The sequence below is a fragment of the Dendrobates tinctorius genome, unplaced genomic scaffold (assembly GCF_039654945.1).
Source record: "Dendrobates tinctorius isolate UK_male_01 unplaced genomic scaffold, ASM3965494v1 ptg000249l, whole genome shotgun sequence".
NCBI lineage: Eukaryota > Metazoa > Chordata > Amphibia > Anura > Dendrobatidae > Dendrobates > Dendrobates tinctorius.
Genome location: NW_027361916.1, coordinates 185,891 through 208,685, shown reverse-complemented (window position 1 = coordinate 208,685; position 22,795 = coordinate 185,891). Strand labels below are relative to the sequence as shown.

At 47.6% G+C, this 22,795-nt stretch overlaps 1 non-coding gene across 1 annotated transcript; it reads left to right on the top strand.

Annotated features, from left to right (window-relative positions):
- Positions 1-5,748: 5,748 nt before the first annotated feature.
- On the top strand, positions 5,749-5,831 carry TRNAL-CAG (transfer RNA leucine (anticodon CAG)). The gene has a single exon. It is a non-coding gene; the product is annotated as a tRNA-Leu (tRNA).
- Positions 5,832-22,795: the final 16,964 nt, after the last annotated feature.

Genomic DNA, 22,795 nt, shown 5'->3' with positions numbered 1-22,795 from the left:
CCTGGAGGTGCAAGCTGTTGCGCACCAGGGAGCGTGTTCAGCGTCTGCAGTCACCACGTGGAGGCGTGGGTTCGAATCCCACTCCTGACAGCGACAGTTTTTTTTTTTTTTTTTTTTTAAGAAAAGAAAATAAACCTAGTGGCAGCATGTGTAATAACAGTCTCCAGGTCTTATAGCCTAATGTATACACCATAAATATTTATATGTGTGTCTATACAGTTGGTGTATATATGTGTGAGTATATTTTTTAGCCTTAAAGTTTTGATTCTCCATCCTCATTTCCTTTCTTTTCCAAATCAAAAAAACACTCGTGTGAGAGCAATCTGCATCCAAAAAAACTTAGGGATAGGGACAATTTAGTGAGTACGTCGGGCTCCCTTAAAAGGTCAATTCACCCAACGAACAAGGGTGCTGCTTGCTCGTCGGGTGAGATGGGCAGCACGATTATTATCATCTAACACGCTTTCCTAGGATAATCTGCCAACACAAATCTCTTCTTGAATGGACAATCGTTTCTTAAATGACAATTTATGCTGATAAAAAAAACCAAAAGCTCTAAATTAGGAAGGAGGCTGGAGGGGGGGGCGTCAGGGACTGGAGGGGGGAGACAGAGGCTGGAGGAGGAAGTGTGGTGGTGTAGACGGGGCTGCGGGAGGCTGTGTGGTGCTGTAGAGCGGGTTGCGGGAGGCTGTGTGGTGGTGTAGAGGCCTACAGGGCCACACAGCCCCCTGGTGTGACTTCCCAAGTGCCATGACAGCTGACTGTATATACATGTTTACACATACATGTATGTACATGTGCCATGACCGCTCCTTAGACCATACATACATGGATTGTCACTTACCCAAACCGAGGATGAAGAGGCTTAGCTGCTCCACATGATGATGGTGGCCGGAGAGCTGTGTTCCTCCATAGCGATGTCGTCCATTAGGCAAACTTGGTGTCCTTGTCCCGCCAGTTCTTGAGCCAGTTTAGTGTCCACGATGCCTTGTTACCTATTGGAAAAAAAAGGGAAAAGGAAATTATTGAATTTTGACATAGAATAAAAATTAAGTCCTATGAATTGTACTGGTACATTAACCCCTTTTTCTACGAGCGTATATTGCCAGCAGACACACAGAGAGCGGGCGACTGCCCCAAGTGTTACCTACTGAGAGACAGAGAAATAAAAAAACAATAATTAATAAGGGAAATATTGCATTCATAATTAGTGTTCACAGCAGAGTGACAACACAGCCCCCCTAACCCTCCCCTACCCCACAGGGAACGCCTGTACCCCGCCATGCCCCCCACAGCTGTGCCCATACACTGTCCTCACCTCCCCCTGCAGGGACCACCTGTCTCCCACGCAGTGCCCCCCACAGCTGACCCCAAACACTCTGCAGGGACCCCCTGTCTCCCACGCAGTGCCCCCCACAGCTGACCCCATACACTCTGCAGGGACCCCCTGTCTACCCGCAGTGCCCCCCACAGCTGACCCCATACACTCTGCAGGGACCCCCTGTCTACCCGCAGTGCCCCTTACAGCTGACCCCATACACTCTGCAGGGACCCCCTGCCTCCCCCCACAGCTGACCCCATACAGGCATACAGTTACCGGCCGGCAGCTCCAAGGTTCAAATCTGGCGCTCAGGTGACGTCATTGTTGCTGCAGTTAGACCGAGAAAGCAGGGGGTGGGCTCGGAGCCACGTGACACAGAGCCCGGCCGCCCATCCCCCAGCCTCACTGTACTGCAAGCCAGGGAGAGACTGTTTGTGTGCTGCACGGCGCTGACTCCGCCCCCCCGAGCCAGGGGATGAGTCACAGGCAGCTCGGCGTGTCACACGACTCCTCCCTCTTCCACCTTCTATGCAGGCCGGATCTTGGTTCCCATAGCACAGTGACCCTGCCCACCGGCCAGTCACTGCCGCCCCTCCCCCACCACTAAGCGATCTTACACAGCAGCACAGAGCCAGGGAGGAGATGGGAGATGACCCCGCACCACACAGCGGAGCACTATGAGCCCTGGGGGTGCAGCGCTGACCCCGCCCACGCCGCACCACACAGCGCAGCGCTATAAGCCCTGGGGGCGCAGCGCTGACCCCACCCACCCCGCACCACACAGCGGAGCACTATGAGCCCTGGGGGCGCAGCGCTGACCCTGCCCACCCCGCACCACACAGCGCAGCACTATGAGCCCTCGGGGCAGTCTCCCGTAGAGGCGTGGGTTCGAATCCCACTCCTGACAGCAGCAGTACTGGTCCCTGGAGGTGCAAGCTGTTGTGCACCAGGGAGCGTGTTCAGCGTCTGCAGTCACCACGTGGAGGCGTGGGTTCGAATCCCACTCCACACAGCGCAGCACTATGAGCCCTCGGGGCGCAGCCAGGGGTGGGATTCAGCGGGTTCTCCCCGGTTCGGTGGAACCGGTTGTTAAAGCTATTGCTCTCATTTTTGGCACCATTAGCCGGCTCTCACTTTTGAAAATGAGATTTCAAATTTTGAGGTCTGCGGCAGATTCTTTCCGGCGTCCATGCTCCCGGAGGCCACTGCAACATGGCGGCGGCCAGCAAGGGAAGTGCGGGGGCCTCCGGGCTGCGAAGAAATCGCGGCGGAGCCGCCGTCCCTGTACCGGAGCACAGCCCGCTGCCACCACCGCACCGCAGAGCGCCGCTGGCTGCCACCACCACAGAGCCCACCTGCCCCAGCGCAGCTGCCCCTGCCCCTGCCTCAGCGCTGCTGCTGCCCCTGCCTCAGCGCTGCTGCTGCCCCTGCCTCAGCGCTGCTGCTGCCCCTGCCTCAGCGCTGCTGCTGCCCCTGCCTCAGCGCTGCTGCTGCCCCTGCCTCAGCGCTGCTGCTGCCCCTGCCTCAGCGCTGCTGCTGCCCCTGCCTCAGCGCTGCTGCTGCCCCTGCCTCAGCGCTGCTGCTGCCCCTGCCTCAGCGCTGCTGCTGCCCCTGCCTCAGCGCTGCTGCTGCCCCTGCCCCAGCGCTGCTGCTGCCCCTGCCTCAGCGCAGCTGCCTCTCCCCCAGCGCAGCTGCCCCAGCACAACCAACCTGCCCTAGCACAGAGCCGCCACCGCACGAGCCTGGACCACTGAATGACCCCTGTGACTACTTCACCTGTGCCAGATCCCTTCCCAGGTAAGCTGAATTCGGACTGTAAGACGGACCCCCATTTGACACATTATTTTTTTTTCCCCCTATTTTCCTACTGAAAATTGGGGTGTTCTTATGGTCCGTTGCATCTTATAGTCCGAAAAATACGGTAATTTATCCTGAGATTACAGAGTCTGCAACTTTTCTATCTAGCCAGTTAGAAGTGACTCATTGTAACACTTGGGGTACCGTTACACCTAGCGATGCACCAGCGATCCCGACTAGCGATATGACGCGGTCAGGATCGCTGGTGCATCGCTAGGTGGTCGCTAGTGAGCTGCTACACAGGCAGATCTCACCAGCGACATTGCTGGGGACGGGGATCGCTACTTACCTGTCAGACGCGGCGATCCTGCGTCCTCCCGCCCTGGGCGCCACAGGAAGCCCAGCAGGAAGTGGCCGACGAGGAATGGACCAGGAGCTTCTCGCGCGATCAGTGATAACCAGCGGGGGAGCCGGTCGGAGGTAAGTATCACATGCAGGGATATCGCTAGCAATATCGCTGCAACGTCACAAAATCGGTGACTTTACAGCAATATAGAATCATAGAATCGTAGAGTTGGAAGGGACCTCCTGGGCCATCTGGTCCAACCCCCTGCTCAAAGCAGGATTCGCTAAATCATCCCAGTCAGATGTCTGTCCAGCCTCTGTTTGAAGGCTTCCATTGAAGGAGAACTCACCACTTCTCGTGGCAGCCTGTTCCACTCATTGATCACTCTAACTGTCAAAAAGTTTTTTCTAATATCTAATCTGTGTCTCTTCCCATTCAGTTTCATCCCATTGCTTCTAGTCTTTCCTTGTGCAAATGAGAATAAAGTTGATCCTTCTACAATGTGACAGCCCTTTAGATATTTGTAGACAGCTATTAAGTCTCCTCTCAGTCTTCTCTTTTGCAAACTAAACATTCCCAAATCCTGCAACCTTTCCTCATAAGACAGGGTTTGCAGACCGGTCACCATTCTGGTCGCTCTTTTCTGAACTTGCTCCAGTTTGTTGATGTCTTTTTTAAAATGTGGTGCCCAAAACTGGACACAATATTCCAGATGAGGTCTGACCAAAGAGGAGTAGAGGGAAATAATGACTTCACGTGATCTAGACTGTATGCTTCTGTTAATACATCCTAGAATTGCATTTGCCTTTTTTGCTGCTGCATCACACTGTTGACTCATATTCAGTCTGTGATCTATTAGTATACCCAAGTCTTTTTCACATGTGCTGTCACTTAGCCCTATTCCTCCCATTCTATATATGCTTTTTCCATTTTTATTGCCCAGATGTAGTACTTTGCATTTCTCCCTGTTAAAAACCATTCTGTTTGTTGCTGCCCACTTCTCCAGTTTATTTAAATCTTTTTGAATCCTCTCTCTCTCTTCTCTAGTATTTGCTATCCCTCCTAGCTTTGTGTCATCAGCAAATTTAATCAGTTTACCCTCAATGCCTTCATCTAAATCGTTGATAAAGATGTTGAACAATACAGGGCCCAGGACAGAGCCCTGTGGTACCCCACTTGAGACATTCTTCCAACTGGATGTGCAGCCATTTACGACCACTCTTTGGGTCCGATCACTAAGCCAGTTATGAATCCACCTAACAGTTGCCTTGTCCATTCCATACTTAGTCATTTTTTCAATAAGGATTGTATGAGAGACTTTGTCAAATGCTTTGCTGAAGTCAAGATATACTATATCTACAGCATTTCCTTGATCCACCCAATCAGTGATACCGTCATAGAAGGAAATTAAGTTAGTCTGACATGACTTATTAGTTAGAAACCCATGCTGACTCTGTTTAATCACTTCATTCTTATCCAGGTATTGACATACATGTTGTTTAATAATTTGTTCAAAGATCTTTCCTGGTATAGAAGTCAGACTCACCGGCCTATAGTTGCCTGGGTCCACCTTCTTCCCCTTTTTGAAGATAGGAACAACATTTGCTCTTCTCCAGTCTTCTGGCACTTCTCCTGTTCTCCAAGAATTTTCAAAGATTATGGAGAGGGGTTCAAAAATATTGCTAGCGATATCGCAGTGTGTAACGGGGTCTTTACAGACAATGGCGTTTACCATCTGTCTGCAGAACTAAAGTAATGAAAAAGAAGCTGGTAATTAGCTTTCAAATGACATCCCAATGTCCCCTCTGGCTTTACCAGAGGCCCCAATGTCTGATTTGGACAGCAGATTTGAAAAGACATTTTCAGTCTGGGGCAGTCTTGGGGGTTCTCAATCCCCTTAACTACTCTGCAGAAGGGGTCAGGCAAATCAAGCTTGGCAGGAACATCATCCAGGAGGCCACCTACATACAGCAACATCACTTGTCCCCCTGCTCCAAATGGAATTTGAATTCAGGGGGTCAGAGCCTGGCTGTCCATGGATAAAAGTGGTCCTTGTGGTGCAGGCTTGAGGGTGCACAAATGCCCAACAGAGCACCACACAGCCCCAAGAACTGCTCCCTCACCTCAGTCTGGTAATTAGCTTTCAAATGACATCCCAATGTCCCCTCTGGCTTTGCCAGAAGTCCCACCAGGGGCCCCAATGTCTGATTTGGACAGCAGATCTGTACTGAAGTCCCTGGTGGTGCAAACTCTTGTGTCACCAGGGAGCATGTCAATGTCAGCAGTCAGGATGGCCTAGTGGTCTAAGGCACTGTGTTCAGGTTGCAGTCTCCCGTGGAGGCGTGGGTTCGAATCCCACTCCTGACAGCAGCAGTACTGGTCCCTGGAGGTGCAAGCTGTTGTGCACCAGGGAGCGTGTTAAGCGTCTGCAGTCACCACATGTGGAGGCGTGGGTTCAAATCCCACTCCTTGACAGCAGCAGTACTGGTCCCTGGAGGTGCAAGCTGTTGTGCACCAGGGAGCGTGTTCAGCGTCTGCAGTCACCACGTGGAGGCGTGGGTTCGAATCCCACTCCTGACAGCGACAGTTTTTTTTTTTTTTAAAGAAAAGAAAATAAACCTAGTGGCAGCATGTGTAATAACAGTCTCCAGGTCTTATAGCCTAATGTATACACCATAAATATTTATATGTGTGTCTATACAGTTGGTGTATATATGTGTGAGTATATTTTTTAGCCTTAAAGTTTTGATTCTCCATCCTCATTTCTTTCTTTTCCAAATCAAAAAAACACTCGTGTGAGAGCAATCTGCATCCAAAAAAACTTAGGGATAGGGACAATTTAGTGAGTACGTCGGGCTCCCTTAAAAGGTCAATTCACCCAACGAACAAGGGTGCTGCTCAGGGTGGATTGATTTAAATCACGCCGATTTAAATCATGATTTAAATCACGATTTAAATCAAAAGATTTTTTTCCATTTAAATCGGATCGATTTAAATCATGATTTTAATCATGATTTAAATCAAAAGGTTTTTTTTTAATATAAATCACGATTAAAATGAGAAGTGAGAGCAGTGTGCATGTGCGCCCATAGTTACACGGACGAAACTAGGGGCAACGATCTAACGCCAGGGTGAGGGGGGGACCCCAAAGTAAGTAAAAATCTTTTTTGTTTTACTATATGGCAATAGGTAGGTGTTTAAAAGCAGCATGTCTTCATTGTATAAACTATTAATAGCCTCCACATTTTGTTCATACTGCCCCTTTAATTCCACACTTCTAGCTTGGTTTCAGTTTTGGTTTAGTTTCTTTTTCCCTGCATTCAGTTGACATGCCCAAACTTGTTGGATAGTCAGCAGTACTTGGCTCAGGCTGTAGTAACATCAGCAGTGCTTGGCTCAGGCTGTAGTAACAATCAAACTTCATAAGTGATCTGTGTGAGCCATGGCAGCAGGTCGTAAGAGAGACCCTATTTGGGTTCATTTTGTTGAGATGCCAGCAGCAGATCTTGGAAAGAAAGGTGCAAGAGCAAAGTGCAAATACTGTCAAAAGGATATCCAAGGACTTGTTTGCCGTTTGAAATCACATTATGAAAACTGCAATCAAATGATTTAAATCAAAAAAATCTGATTTAAATCAAAAAAATCTGATTTTTTTGATTTTTTTAAAAAATTCAAGATTTTTATCCACCCTGGTGCTGCTTGCTCGTCGGGTGAGATGGGCAGCACGATTATTATCATCTAACACGCTTTCCTAGGATAATCTGCCAACACAAATCTCTTCTTGAATGGACAATCGTTTCTTAAATGACAATTTATGCTGATAAAAAAAACCAAAAGCTCTAAATTAGGAAGGAGGCTGGAGGGGGGGGCGTCAGGGACTGGAGGGGGGAGACAGAGGCTGGAGGAGGAAGTGTGGTGGTGTAGACGGGGCTGCGGGAGGCTGTGTGGTGCTGTAGAGCGGGTTGCGGGAGGCTGTGTGGTGGTGTAGAGGCCTACAGGGCCACACAGCCCCCTGGTGTGACTTCCTGAGTGCCATGACAGCTGACTGTATATACATGTTTACACATACGTGTATGTACATGTGCCATGACCGCTCCTTAGACCATACATACATGGATTGTCACTTACCCAAACCGAGGATGAAGAGGCTTAGCTGCTCCACATGATGATGGTGGCCGGAGAGCTGTGTTCCTCCATAGCGATGTCGTCCATTAGGCAAACTTGGTGTCCTTGTCCCGCCAGTTCTTGAGCCAGTTTAGTGTCCACGATGCCTTGTTACCTATTGGAAAAAAAAGGGAAAAGGAAATTATTGAATTTTGACATAGAATAAAAATTAAGTCCTATGAATTGTACTGGTACATTAACCCCTTTTTCTACGAGCGTATATTGCCAGCAGACACACAGAGAGCGGGCGACTGCCCCAAGTGTTACCTACTGAGAGACAGAGAAATAAAAAAACAATAATTAATAAGGGAAATATTGCATTCATAATTAGTGTTCACAGCAGAGTGACAACACAGCCCCCCTAACCCTCCCCTACCCCACAGGGAACGCCTGTACCCCGCCATGCCCCCCACAGCTGTGCCCATACACTGTCCTCGCCTCCCCCTGCAGGGACCACCTGTCTCCCACGCAGTGCCCCCCACAGCTGACCCCAAACACTCTGCAGGGACCCCCTGTCTCCCACGCAGTGCCCCCCACAGCTGACCCCATACACTCTGCAGGGACCCCCTGTCTACCCGCAGTGCCCCCCACAGCTGACCCCATACACTCTGCAGGGACCCCCTGTCTACCCGCAGTGCCCCCCACAGCTGACCCCATACACTCTGCAGGGACCCCCTGCCTCCCCCCACAGCTGACCCCATACAGGCATACAGTTACCGGCCGGCAGCTCCAAGGTTCAAATCTGGCGCTCAGGTGACGTCATTGTTGCTGCAGTTAGACCGAGAAAGCAGGGGGTGGGCTCGGAGCCACGTGACACAGAGCCCGGCCGCCCATCCCCCAGCCTCACTGTACTGCAAGCCAGGGAGAGACTGTTTGTGTGCTGCACGGCGCTGACTCCGCCCCCTGAGCCAGGGGATGAGTCACAGGCAGCTCGGCGTGTCACACGACTCCTCCCTCTTCCACCTTCTATGCAGGCCGGATCTTGGTTCCCATAGCACAGTGACCCTGCCCACCGGCCAGTCACTGCCGCCCCTCCCCCACCACTAAGCGATCTTACACAGCAGCACAGAGCCAGGGAGGAGATGGGAGATGACCCCGCACCACACAGCGGAGCACTATGAGCCCTGGGGGTGCAGCGCTGACCCCGCCCACGCCGCACCACGCAGCACTATAAGCCCTGGGGGCGCAGCGCTGACCCCACCCACCCCGCACCACACAGCGGAGCACTATGAGCCTTGGGGGCGCAGCGCTGACCCTGCCCACCCCGCACCACACAGCGCAGCACTATGAGCCCTCGGGGCAGTCTCCCGTAGAGGCGTGGGTTCGAATCCCACTCCTGACAGCAGCAGTACTGGTCCCTGGAGGTGCAAGCTGTTGTGCACCAGGGAGCGTGTTCAGCGTCTGCAGTCACCACGTGGAGGCGTGGGTTCGAATCCCACTCCACACAGCGCAGCACTATGAGCCCTCGGGGCGCAGCCAGGGGTGGGATTCAGCGGGTTCTCCCCGGTTCGGTGGAACCGGTTGTTAAAGCTATTGCTCTCATTTTTGGCACCATTAGCCGGCTCTCACTTTTGAAAATGAGATTTCAAATTTTGAGGTCTGCGGCAGATTCTTTCCGGCGTCCATGCTCCCGGAGGCCACTGCAACATGGCGGCGGCCAGCAAGGGAAGTGCGGGGGCCTCCGGGCTGCGAAGAAATCGCGGCGGAGCCGCCGTCCCTGTACCGGAGCACAGCCCGCTGCCACCACCGCACCGCAGAGCGCCGCCCGCTGCCACCACCACAGAGCCCACCTGCCCCAGCACAGCTGCCCCTGCCTCAGCGCTGCTGCTGCCCCTGCCTCAGCGCTGCTGCTGCCCCTGCCTCAGCGCTGCTGCTGCTGCTGCCCCTGCCTCAGCGCTGCTGCTGCCCCTGCCTCAGCGCTGCTGCTGCCCCTGCCTCAGCGCTGCTGCTGCCCCTGCCTCAGCGCTGCTGCTGCCCCTGCCTCAGCGCTGCTGCTGCCCCTGCCTCAGCGCTGCTGCTGCCCCTGCCTCAGCGCTGCTGCTGCCCCTGCCTCAGCGCTGCTGCTGCCCCTGCCTCAGCGCTGCTGCTGCCCCTGCCTCAGCGCTGCTGCTGCCCCTGCCTCAGCGCTGCTGCTGCCCCTGCCTCAGCGCTGCTGCTGCCCCTGCCTCAGCGCTGCTGCTGCCCCTGCCTCAGCGCTGCTGCTGCCCCTGCCTCAGCGCTGCTGCTGCCCCTGCCTCAGCGCTGCTGCTGCCCCTGCCTCAGCGCTGCTGCTGCCCCTGCCTCAGCGCTGCTGCTGCCCCTGCCTCAGCGCTGCTGCTGCCCCTGCCTCAGCGCTGCTGCTGCCCCTGCCTCAGCGCTGCTGCTGCCCCTGCCTCAGCGCTGCTGCTGCCCCTGCCTCAGCGCTGCTGCTGCCCCTGCCTCAGCGCAGCCACCGCACGAGCCTGGACCACTGAATGACCCCTGTGACTACTTCACCTGTGCCAGATCCCTTCCCAGGTAAGCTGAATTCGGACTGTAAGACGGACCCCCATTTGACACATTATTTTTTTTCCCCCTATTTTCCTACTGAAAATTGGGGTGTTCTTATGGTCCGTTGCATCTTATAGTCCGAAAAATACGGTAATTTATCCTGAGATTACAGAGTCTGCAACTTTTCTATCTAGCCAGTTAGAAGTGACTCATTGTAACACTTAGGGTACCGTTACACCTAGCGATGCACCAGCGATCCCGACTAGCGATATGACGCGGTCAGGATCGCTGGTACATCGCTAGGTGGTCGCTAGTGAGCTGCTACACAGGCAGATCTCACCAGCGACATTGCTGGGGACGGGGATCGCTACTTACCTGTCAGACGCGGCGATCCTGCGTCCTCCCGCCCTGGGCGCCACAGGAAGCCCAGCAGGAAGTGGCCGACGAGGAATGGACCAGGAGCTTCTCGCGCGATCAGTGATAACCAGCGGGGGAGCCGGTCGGAGGTAAGTATCACATGCAGGGATATCGCTATCAATATCGCTGCAACGTCACAAAATCGGTGACTTTACAGCAATATAGAATCATAGAATCGTAGAGTTGGAAGGGACCTCCTGGGCCATCTGGTCCAACCCCCTGCTCAAAGCAGGATTCGCTAAATCATCCCAGTCAGATGTCTGTCCAGCCTCTGTTTGAAGACTTCCATTGAAGGAGAACTCACCACTTCTCGTGGCAGCCTGTTCCACTCATTGATCACTCTAACTGTCAAAAAGTTTTTTCTAATATCTAATCTGTGTCTCTTCCCATTCAGTTTCATCCCATTGCTTCTAGTCTTTCCTTGTGCAAATGAGAATAAAGTTGATCCTTCTACAATGTGACAGCCCTTTAGATATTTGTAGACAGCTATTAAGTCTCCTCTCAGTCTTCTCTTTTGCAAACTAAACATTCCCAAATCCTGCAACCTTTCCTCATAAGACAGGGTTTGCAGACCGGTCACCATTCTGGTCGCTCTTTTCTGAACTTGCTCCAGTTTGTTGATGTCTTATTTAAGATGTGGTGCCCAAAACTGGACACAATATTCCAGATGAGGTCTGACCAAAGAGGAGTAGAGGGAAATAATGACTTCACGTGATCTAGACTGTATGCTTCTGTTAATACATCCTAGAATTGCATTTGCCTTTTTTGCTGCTGCATCACACTGTTGACTCCTATTCAGTCTGTGATCTATTAGTATACCCAAGTCTTTTTCACATGTGCTGTCACTTAGCCCTATTCCTCCCATTCTATATATGCTTTTTTCATTTTTATTGCCCAGATGTAGTACTTTGCATTTCTCCCTGTTAAAAACCATTCTGTTAGTTGCTGCCCACTTCTCCAGTTTATTTAAATCTTTTTGAATCCTCTCTCTCTCTTCTCTAGTATTAGCTATCCCTCCTAGCTTTGTGTCATCAGCAAATTTAATCAGTTTACCCTCAATTCCTTCATCTAAATCGTTGATAAAGATGTTGAACAATACAGGGCCCAGGACAGAGCCCTGTGGTACCCCACTTGAGACATTCTTCCAACTGGATGTGCAGCCATTTACGACCACTCTTTGGGTCCGATCACTAAGCCAGTTATGAATCCACCTAACAGTTGCCTTGTCCATTCCATACTTAGTCATTTTTTCAATAAGGATTGTATGAGACACTTTGTCAAATGCTTTGCTGAAGTCAAGATATACTATATCTACAGCATTTCCTTGATCCACCAGAATGAGCCGAATTCTGCGTTAGAGCTGGGAATCCGCTCCTACTGAGTTCAGAAAGTGAACATAGTTCAATATTGTGGGAATCCATTCTGCTCACAAACAGTATTGACAGGAGACCAGAACCACAGTGTAACAGGGCCACAGAGAGAAACATGGGTTCCAGGACATATCGGCCCCCAAAGTCCTGTTAAAAAACTAGAAATCACGAATATCAAGGAATTTATGGAAAAAAGAAAAGAAAAAATTGGGACGGAAAGAAAAAGGGGTATGTTTTTCATATTAGGCTCAATATATACCTGGCTTGGTTTTAATAAGGAGGCAATATAATTTTCACACCATTAAGGTTCAGGAATTGACAAGGAAGTTATCAATTGTAACCGGGACCTTTGAAACTTCTGGATATTACAGACCCGCTTTTTAGTTTGACATATGTTAAATCTACCGATCTCAAAGAACAACTGCCCATAATAATATATGCTATTCACCATAACTGCTGGACGTGAAGCACCATGTATCTTATCAATGGTATCTAGAGGAGGGACCATTATTAGTGTTCATCAGCAGGAGCTGTCTTCCAGGGACAACAGACATATATATATATATATATATATATATATATATATATATATATATATATATATATATATATATATATATATATATATACACACTCACTGGCCACTTTATTAGGTACACCATGCTAGTAAGGGGTTGGACCCCCTTTTGCCTTCAGAACTGCCTCAATTCTTCGTGGCAGAGATTCAACAAGGTGCTGGAAGCATTCCTCAGAGATTTTGGACCATATTGACATGATGGCATCACACAGTTGGCGCAGATTTGTCGGCTGCACATCCCTGATGCGAATCTCCCGTTCCACCACATCCCAAAGATGCTCTATTGGATTGAGATCTGGTGACTGAGGAGGCCATTTGAGTACAGTGAACTCATTGTCATGTTCAAGAAACCAATCTGAGATGATTCGAGCTTTATGACATGGCGCATTATCCTGCTGAAAGTAGCCATCAGATGTTGGGTACATTGTGGTCATAAAGGGATGGACATGGTCAGCAACAATACTCAGGTAGGCTGTGGCGTTGCAACGATGCTCAATTGGTACCAAGGGGCCCAAAGAGTGCCAAGAAAAAATTCCCCACACCATGACACCACCACCACCAGCCTGAACCGTTGATACAAGGCAGGATGGATCCATGCTTTCATGTTGTTTACGCCAAATTCTGACCCTACCATCCGAATGTCGCAGCAGAAATCGAGACTCATCAGACCAGGCAACGTTTTTCCAATCTTCTACTGTCCAATTTCGATGAGCTTGTGCAAATTGTAGCCTCAGTTTCCTGTTCTTAGCTGAGAGGAGTGGTACCCAGTGTGGTCTTCTGCTGCTGTAGCCCATCTGCCTCAAAGTTCGACGCACTGTGCGTTCAGAGATGCTCTTCTGCCTACCTTGGTTGTAACGGGTGGCAATTTGAGTCACTGTTGCCTTTCTATCAGCTCGAACCAGTATGCCCATTCTCCTCTGACCTCTGGCATCAACAAGGCATTTCCGGCCACAGAACTGCCGCTCACTGGATTTTTTTTCTTTTTCGGACCATTCTCTGTAAACCCTAGAGATGGTTGTGCGTGAAAATCCCAGTAGATCAGCAGTTTCTGAAATACTCAGACCAGCCCTTCTGGCACCAACAATCATGCCACGTTCAAAGGCACTCAAATCACCTTTCTTCCCCATACTGATGCTCGGTTTGAACTGCAGGAGATTGTCTTGACCATGTCTACATGCCTAAATGCACTGAGTTGCCGCCATGTGATTGGCTGATTAGAAATTAAGTCTTAACACACAGTTGGACAGGTGTACCTAATAAAGTGGCCAGTGAGTGTGTGTGTGTGTGTGTGTGTGTATGTATATATATATATATATATATATATATACATATATATATATATATATATATATATATATATATATCCATGCCCACTCCACATAGCAACCAAACACTAAGCATCTTTCATTTCACCAGAGCTGTTTAACCTCTCTCTGACCTCAGATGTACTATTCCGTCTATATGACCTGGGACTTAATTCCCATGGACAGAATAGTACATCATGCACTTTAATGCGATACTAAAATTCCGACGTCATCTTACCTGTAGGAAGATGGTGTCGGCATCCTGGGCTGCGTCCTCCTCCATCCGGCCTCCCGATCACTGTGATTGGCGGTTCAATTCTGAATAGCCAATCACAGCCTTTCTCATTGTTTCCCCCAATCAGATTGGCTGAAACAGTGAGGTCCCAGGCTAGGATCGAGTGCTGATGTATTAGATCCCAGGCCGGTGCCTGGCAACGCCAGGCATTGGCCAAAACTGCTTAGATTGGCACAATCAATAGCACCAATCGCAGGGCACAGTAGCGGTGTTACCGCGCTGTACCCTGCCGGTATCTGCCTGGATCAGTGCTGTAATAGCACCAATCCTAGGCCAGTGCCTAGGAAAGGTCTGGTATGGCCTGCAGCTGAAGCTTAGCACGATCAATGTAATCGATCGTGCCAATCACAGGGCACAGCTGCCGTGTGACCGCGTTGTGCCCTGCTGGTGACCTGCCGGAGACCTGGCCTAGAATTGAAGCTGTAAGCTCCGATCCTAGGCCGGTGCCTAGAAACACCGGCATCACCAGGACCAGCACTGATTGGTGGGATTGATTTTATCATCGACCCCTCCAATGACAGCTCACAGCAGCGGTATGACCGCTCTGTGACCTGTCTCTGACTTGTCTGTGACCGCACTGCAGGTCCTCATACTAGCTGAGGATTCCTGCAGATCAATTACACTGCCAGAGCCCCTCCTGTGCTGGGTCTTGTTGTGCCACTGAAACCTGTGACACCACAATTCCTGCTGAAGAAAGAAGACAGAAGAAAGAAGAGAGACTACAACCTTAAGTGTTGATCCCTGAAGCGGCCCCCTGCCCAATCTCTCTTCATCCACCCCAATTCCCCATCCCCTTCTTTTTACCCCCTCCACCCCCTTTGCGCCACCTCCGTGCGCACATTTAGCAGCTGCCGAGCGTTGATTGGTGACGTAGTTCACAAATCAACACTCGTGCTCGCTTTTTTCTCAACCCTCTTTGCGCCAAATCTGTACATATATCATGCAGCCGCCAAACTTTGATTAGTGACGCAGTTCACTTATCAGAGCTCGTTCCTGCCGTTTTCCATTTTTTTCACCCCCCTTGCGCCACCCCGTGCGCACATAAGGCAGCTGCCGAACTTCTATAAGTGAAACAGTTCACTTATCAGAGCACATGCCTACTGTTTTAGACACTTTATTTTCGCGACCTCCATGGGCACATCCAGCAGCCACCGAACTTTGATAAGTGACACAGTTCACTTATCAGAGCGAGGGCCTGCTGTTTTACACTTTTCTTTTCACAGGCATTTTTTTCTCCTTATTTGCTTTTTTCTTTTAGCTTTTTCTTTTCAGAATAGTTTGCACCAATCACTATCCCCCCATACATACACATACAGTTATAAATAAAGTACACCCAAGCACCATACTCATAAAAAAATGTCCCACCTGTCACATTTGTCCCAACAGTGCTATTCATTGGAGGAGGCATATGTTTTTCTTGCCTCCGCCACTGATAGCGAGGGAGAGGATCCCACATTTCTAAACTTTTCTGATTCTTCATCTTCCTCCTCAGGTCCTCGGAACCGCCACGCAGATGTCCCAGGACAGAAGATAAGGCAGCGCCCACCATTCCAGATGATGATGAACCAGCGCACTCCACTGTGGACCCCGTATGGACCTCGCCCCCCCGAAAAATTACGAGCCACTGATTCCTGATTTTGTGGCAGAATCAGGAATCACATTTAGTGTCTCCTGTAGACGCAGTTGAAATGATGCATATTTGGGGCCTGGTCCTTCACATGGGGATCCTGAAGAAGCCAGAAATTCGGTAATATTAGAGTGTTGATATTTTATATAACACTTCAGTGTTCAGAATGGTCATGGCCCGGAAGCGTTTTGAGACCATCCACAAATTTCTGCACTATACTGATAATAAGGTTTTAAATACATTAAATAGGGACTGCTTCATGAAGGGTTACTGTGACGTGGTGAAGCGGTATGCGGCTTGGCATACATTTTTTGCAAAAAACGTATCAACTAAATACCCTGTATTTGTTATACAGCACTTGCTGATCACTGTTATGTTTTTTACTGCAGAGTATTTTTGCAAATTTGTCTTTTTGTGTTCTCTTGTGTTTCACTATACTGATAATGCAGTGTCCCCCGCGAGATGACCCCAACTTTGACCGTGTGTTCAAAGTTCGGCCGGTCATCGAACGCTTCAACAAAAAATTTGCTGAAGTGTACATGCCCAAAATGGACATCTGCGTGGATGAGTCCTTAGTCCATTATAAGGGAAGGCTCGGTGTTGTGAATTCACTTTCTGGTCTGCCTCTGGTTGCTGGTGGGGGTGGTGGAGCTGGTTGTATTGACAGAGGAGTCATGAGTTCTCTTTCTGGGCTCCCTCTGGTGGTTGCAGGAGGTAATGAAGCTTATCTAATTAACAGAGACCTGGCGCCTGATAATGAGGACGACGATTAGACATCTGGAGTCTCTGACTGGATTTAAGACAGCCGACTCCCTCTTTCCATGCTGGTGATTTTTCCTGCCTCCTGAGGTCTTAGTTTCCAGTTCAGTCCCTGCATTCTCATGCTAAGTGTTCTTTGCTATTGTTCACATCGATTTGGTTTTGTCTATTCAGTTTTGTGTGGTCAGTCAGCCCCGACTGGGGCTGTGCTGAATTTCCATTCTTATGTTACTGTTTGTGCCAGTTTGCTTTTTGTCCCTTATTAGATTGGCCTCTTTTTGCTCTGTTTTCAGAATATGCCAGAGTGCTGATATAGTGGGAGAAGTCTAGTGACTTCAGGGTATTTTTTGCTATCTGAAGTGTTGGACATTTTTGAAGGGTTTTTTGGCATGATTGCAGACAGTATCTTTCCTTTCCTGTCCTTTCTAGTTAGTGTGGGCCCCATCGTTTGCTCAGCCTGTGCTTGTGTTTTCATCTTGTCTCACCGACAATATATGTTTGGGGGCTATCTATTCCTTTGGAGTCTGCTCTGGGGCAGTTTACATTTCCCCTTTTCTTGCTTTAGGCTTATTTAGTCCTCTGGCTGTGTCGAGGCATCTAGAATCATCGTAGGTACGCTCCACGGCTGCTGCTAGTTGTGTGGGTAGGATCAGGGGTCTGCAATCTGCTTAGTTACCAACCTCTGGTTTTCTGTGGCTTAGCCTGGGCTTGTTTTCCTCCTCGGTGACCCAATCTTAACAGAATCACCAGCCTAAACCGCAGATTCTAGGGTACTCAAAAGCAGGAAAGAATTGTAGAAAAAAAAAAAAGTGTCAGAATTTTTTCTTTATATGTATTTTTTCCTCTTTTTCTCTGGGGCCATGGGAGGATTTCTTCCTTAATGGAGATAAAGCAATTGTCTGATCGTGTTGAGCAGCTCGCTGCTGAAGTGCGGGGAATTTCCACCTATCTCGCTCAATCACATGCTGTTGAACCAAAAATCCCTACTCCTGATGTGTTTTCTGGGGATCGGTATATATTTTTGAATTTTAAGAATAATTGTAAATTATTTCTTGCCTTGAAGCCTAACTCATCGGGGAGCTCTTTGCAGCAGGTTAAAATTGTCATCTCCTTGCTGTGCGGTGATCCCCAGGATTGGGCTTTTTCTCTGACACCTGGAAATCCTATTCTGACTAATGTGGATGCATTTTTTCAAGCCTTGGGGTTGTTGTATGATGAACCTAATGCTATTCATCAAGCTGAGAAAACCCTATTGGCATTGAACCAAGGTCAGGATTCTGCAGAGTTATACTGTCAAAAATTCCAAAAGTGGGTGGTCCTTACTACATGGAATGATGGTGCCTTGGCAGTTCTCTTTCGGAAGGGTTTATCAGAAACCGTAAAAGATGTTATGGTGCGATTTCCTGTTCCCTCTGGTCTAGATGATTCTATGTCATTGGCCATTCAAGTTGATCGGCGTTTACGTGAACATAAAACTACACGAGAGGCATTGCAGCCTTTTGAACAAACGTCTGAACCTGTGCAATGTGATAGGGTTTTGTCTAGGGCGCAACATCAGGAGTTTAGAAGGCGTAATAAGCTGTGTTTTTTCTGTGGAGATGCCTCTCATACTATTTCTGTCTGCCCTAAACGAGAGAAACATTTTGCACACACATTTGCTGTGGGCAGTGTACAACCTAAGTTCCTTTTGGCAACTACTCTGATCTGCTCCTTATCCACATTTTCCGCTAAGGCTTTTGTAGATTCAGGAGCAGCTTTGAATCTGATGGATTTGGACTTTGCTAAACGTTATGGTTTTCCCATGATACCTCTGCGGACGCCTATTCCTTTGAGGGGTATTGATGCTACTCCTTTGGCGGAGAATAAACCTCAGTTTTGGACCAAGGTGATAATGCGGGTCGCCCCAGAACACCAAGAAAATTGTAAATTTTTGGTGCTGCACAATTTGCATGATACTATTGTTCTGGGTTTTCCCTGGTTGCAAACTCATAATCCAGTTTTGGATTGGACATCTGTGTCTGTGGTGAGTTGGCGTTGTCAGTGTGTTCTTAGTGACACTCATGTTTTCTCCACCTCTCCTCAGTCTCATGATATTCCTGATTATTTGGCTGATTTTTCTGATGTATTTAGTGAGAGTAAGTCTGCATTTTTGCCTCCTCATAGGAGTTCTGACTGTGCAATTGAGTTGATGCTCGGGTGTAATTTTCCCAAGGGTCGGCTTTTCAACTTATCTGTACCCGAACATGATGCTATGCGATCTTATATCAAGGAGTCGTTGGAGAAGGGTCATATTAGACCATCCTCTTCACCCTTAGGTGCTGGGGTTTTTTTGTTACCAAGAAAGATGGTTCATTAAGACCTTGTATTGACTATCGTTCCCTTAACAAAGTTACAGTTAAATATCAGTACCCGTTACCCCTGATTTCTGATTTATTTTCCAGAGTTAAAAGTGCCTGCTGGTTTACCAAGCTTGACCTCAGGAGGGCGTATAATCTTGTTCACATCAAGCACGGGGATGAATGGAAGACAGCGTTTAATACTCCTGAGGGACATTTTGAGTACCTGGTGATGCCTTTTGGGCTCACTAATGCCCCTTCTGTCTTCCAATCCTTTATGAATGATATTTTTCTGGACTTTGTGGATAAGTTTTTGATCATCTATCTGGATGATATTTTGATCTTTTCCAGTGATTGGGATTCTCATGTGGAACATGTCCGGACTGTGTTCCGGATTTTGAGGGAAAATTCCCTGTATGTTAAGGAATCGAAATGCCTCTTTGGTGTACAGAGGATTTCATTTTTGGGATTTATTTTGTCTTCGTCGACTATTGAAATGGACCCGGCCAAGCTACAGGCCATTTATGATTGGGTTCAGCCCACTTCTTTGAAGGCTCTCCAGAAGTTTTTGGGGTTTGCTAATTTTTATCGTAAATTTATAGGTAATTTTTCTGGTATTGTCAAACCACTGACTGATCTGACCAAGAAGGGCGCTGATGTGCTGAAATGGTCTCCAGAGGCTGTCTCGGCATTTCAGGAGCTTAAGCGGAGATTCACTTCTGCTCCGGTTCTACGGCAACCTGATGTCTCACTTCCATTTTAGGTGGAGGTAGATGCTTCTGAGATTGGTGCAGGAGCTGTTTTGTCCCAAAAAGATCCGGTGACTTCTAAAATTAATCCTTGTGCCTTCTTTTCTCGAAAGTTCTCCCCATCTGAACGTAACTATGTCGTGGGGAATCGGGAATTGTTGGCCATGAAATGGGCATTTGAAGAGTGGAGACATTGGTTGGAGGGAGCTAGACATCAAGTTGTGGTCCTCACCGACCACAAGAATTTGATTTATCTTGAATCGGCCAAGTGCTTGAACCCTAGACAGGCTAGGTGGGCCTTGTTTTTCACACGTTTTGATTTTGTGGTCTCTTTTCTTCCGGGCACTAAGAATGTCAAGGCAGACGCCCTCTCTAGGAGTTTCCTTGCTGATTCTCCTGTTGTGACTAAGCCTGCTACCATCTTAGGCGAGGGGGTAGTTCTTTCTGCCATCCAGGGTGGATAAAAATCTTGATTTTTTTAAAAAAATCAAAAAAATCAGATTTTTTTGATTTAAATCAGATTTTTTTGATTTAAATCATTTGATTTAAATCAGATTTTTAAATCAAGTTGTACACAAGCAAAACTTTGTCTTTTTGCAAATCTAATTGTTTTACACAAATAAAAATATTAAAACAGTTGATTATGAAACCTAATAATTTTTATTTGCACTATTAAACACTCAGAATTGAACTACAGAGAGTAAGTACTTTTTAACAATAGCCTATCTCTAACGTTTGAAGTAAGCAAACATCTTCAGTGAATACATCAGTCCTTTAAGCCTACTGTTTATTTAGGACTTTTTATAGGAAAACCAGTTGTCCTGCTTTAGCAGTTCCTAAGCGGTTTCGGACTGTTGTGTGCACAAAACCAAATGAAGAAAACAATCTCTCTACTCCTGCGGATGAAGCCGATGCAGTCAGTAGCTGAGTAGCTAGATTTATTATCTTTGCTGGAAGAACAAGTGATTGCGACTTCCACCAGTCCAGTGGTTTTAGTTCATTAACGACGTTATCAGCAAACATGTATTTTTGAAATGGTGCAGATTCACACTTCAATTTCAGCACAGTTGCCACAATGTCATGGTTAGTATTGGCGAGCCACTCCATTGCAGAGTTGATTTCCGCCTCAGATAATTTTTTCCCTCTGTAGATGGGATGCAAGATATTGGCTAAATAGTGTTCTTCTTTTAATGCTTGGTCCTTGCGGTGCTGTATTGCAACCTTTACATTGTTTGAGAGGTTCAAGAGATCTAGAGAACCTTCTAAATCTTTCCAAACTTCTGTGGCATCAGCTATGGTTGCAGTATCTTTCTGCATTTTATCCAACGCAATCGATATTGGCTTTAACCTTTCCAAAAGGTCCTCGGCATTTCTCTTCACACCAAGATTTAATACTTTGCTTCGTATATTAGCATCAATTTTATCCCGATGTGTTTCGCAAATGGACAGTAATTTTGACCAGTTGTTAATAAACAGTTCCAAGCAGTCAGCCAAGGTATTCCATCTAACATCTTGTGGTAGAACCAACTTCAGTCCTCCCATTTCCTTGTAGGTTGCATGTGCAAAATGATTATTGCGGAAATATTTAACAATTTCTACAACATGTTCCTTGACACCAAAAATATGCAGGTCTTTTGCCAAAAGATGCAACAAATGGGCAGAACAACCGTATGTAATGACATTTGTGTCATCCTGTGCCAGTTCCGCTCGCATTTTTGCCACATTGCTTGCGTTATCAGTAACTAAGCTCCTTACTTTACATCCAAACTGTTCTTGGCATTGGTGAATTGAGTTCTTAGCAATTTCAAGTAAATATTCAGCAGTATGTGAATTTCCAGATGTGTCGATTGTGTCTGTAAGGTAAGTTTCACCATCTTCTGTTGTGACACAAGTGCAAATTATGGGGTCGTTGTGGATGTTGCTCCAACCATCCAAGCTCATGTTAACAACCTTGTCTTTCAAATATTTTGTACAAGCCGCTCTTTCTATGTCGTATACAGCCTGAAGATGTTTTCCTGAGATATCAAATCTACTTGGTGGTTTGTAGCCTGGTCTAATTCCTTCGATCATTTGTACAAACAATGGGTGCTCAACTAGTCGGAAAGAAGAATTGGTTGCAAATATGAATTTAGCAATTAATTCATCAAAATGTTCTTTCTGGCTCGTCGTAGTCTTTAAGATGAATTTTTCTACACTTTGCACGCAAAGTTTTTTTTTGGGCTGCTTTGTTGAAGTTGTACCCAGATATTGATTGTCACGTGCAGCACAAGCCATATTTGACCCTGAAAGCACAGAAATTAAAAATATAAATCGACTGCGTATTTGAAGAAATATAACGAAAATATTGAAACAAACTTTTTGAACAATGTAATGGTCCTCGTCCTATAAGGGCTGTCTCAAAAGTTATGCTACTCAAGTTTTCCGGTGAGGTTGCTGTAATACTGGTAACTAATATCAGAGCCTCAGCAACTGAAAAAAATTATGTCACAAAAGTTTTAAAAATGTTTTTTTTTTTTAAAATGGTCAATTTGGCAGACTTCAAAAGTGAATTGCAGCCTACAATAAAAAAAAAATAAGCGTATACACACTTTATTTTTACTTAAAGGACATGTGCACCTTTATTTTTTAAGGTGCAGCCAGTCACAGTGTGCACATGTCCTCCCCCCGCAGCTCTCTTACCTCCGATGTCAGCGCTGCGGGGATCCGTGGCTTCGTTCTGCCCGTCCGCGAGCGCGCCTCCATTCATTTCAATGGAGCGTGCGGCCCGCTGACGTCACGCCGCTGGATCACTGCGAGTAGGCCGCAACCGGAGGACGGGAGGCGGACGGTCAAAACGAAGCCACGGATCTCAGCGCTGCGGGGATCGGAGGTAAGAGCGCTGCGGGGGGAGGACATGTGCACCTTAAAAAAAATAAAGGTGCACATGTCCTTTAGCGTTAATTTTCTGTGAAATATTGCCTTAACATAAATTTAAATTCTATACTCCAGAACTACCAGTGCTAGAAATTTTTCTTTTCATAGACTTTAACCATCCCAGTAAAATGTCTGTTAAAAAAATAGGTTGTAAATTAATTGCCAGACACCACTAGTACTAGGCTCCTGGTGCATAAGAAGCTGTGGGGGTTCATTGACATTAGTTGTATCACTATCAACATCTTCATTTCCCTTCTGGTTGCAGTTTTCATAATGTGATTTCAAACGGCAAACAAGTCCTTGGATATCCTTTTGACAGTATTTGCACTTTGCTCTTGCACCTTTCTTTCC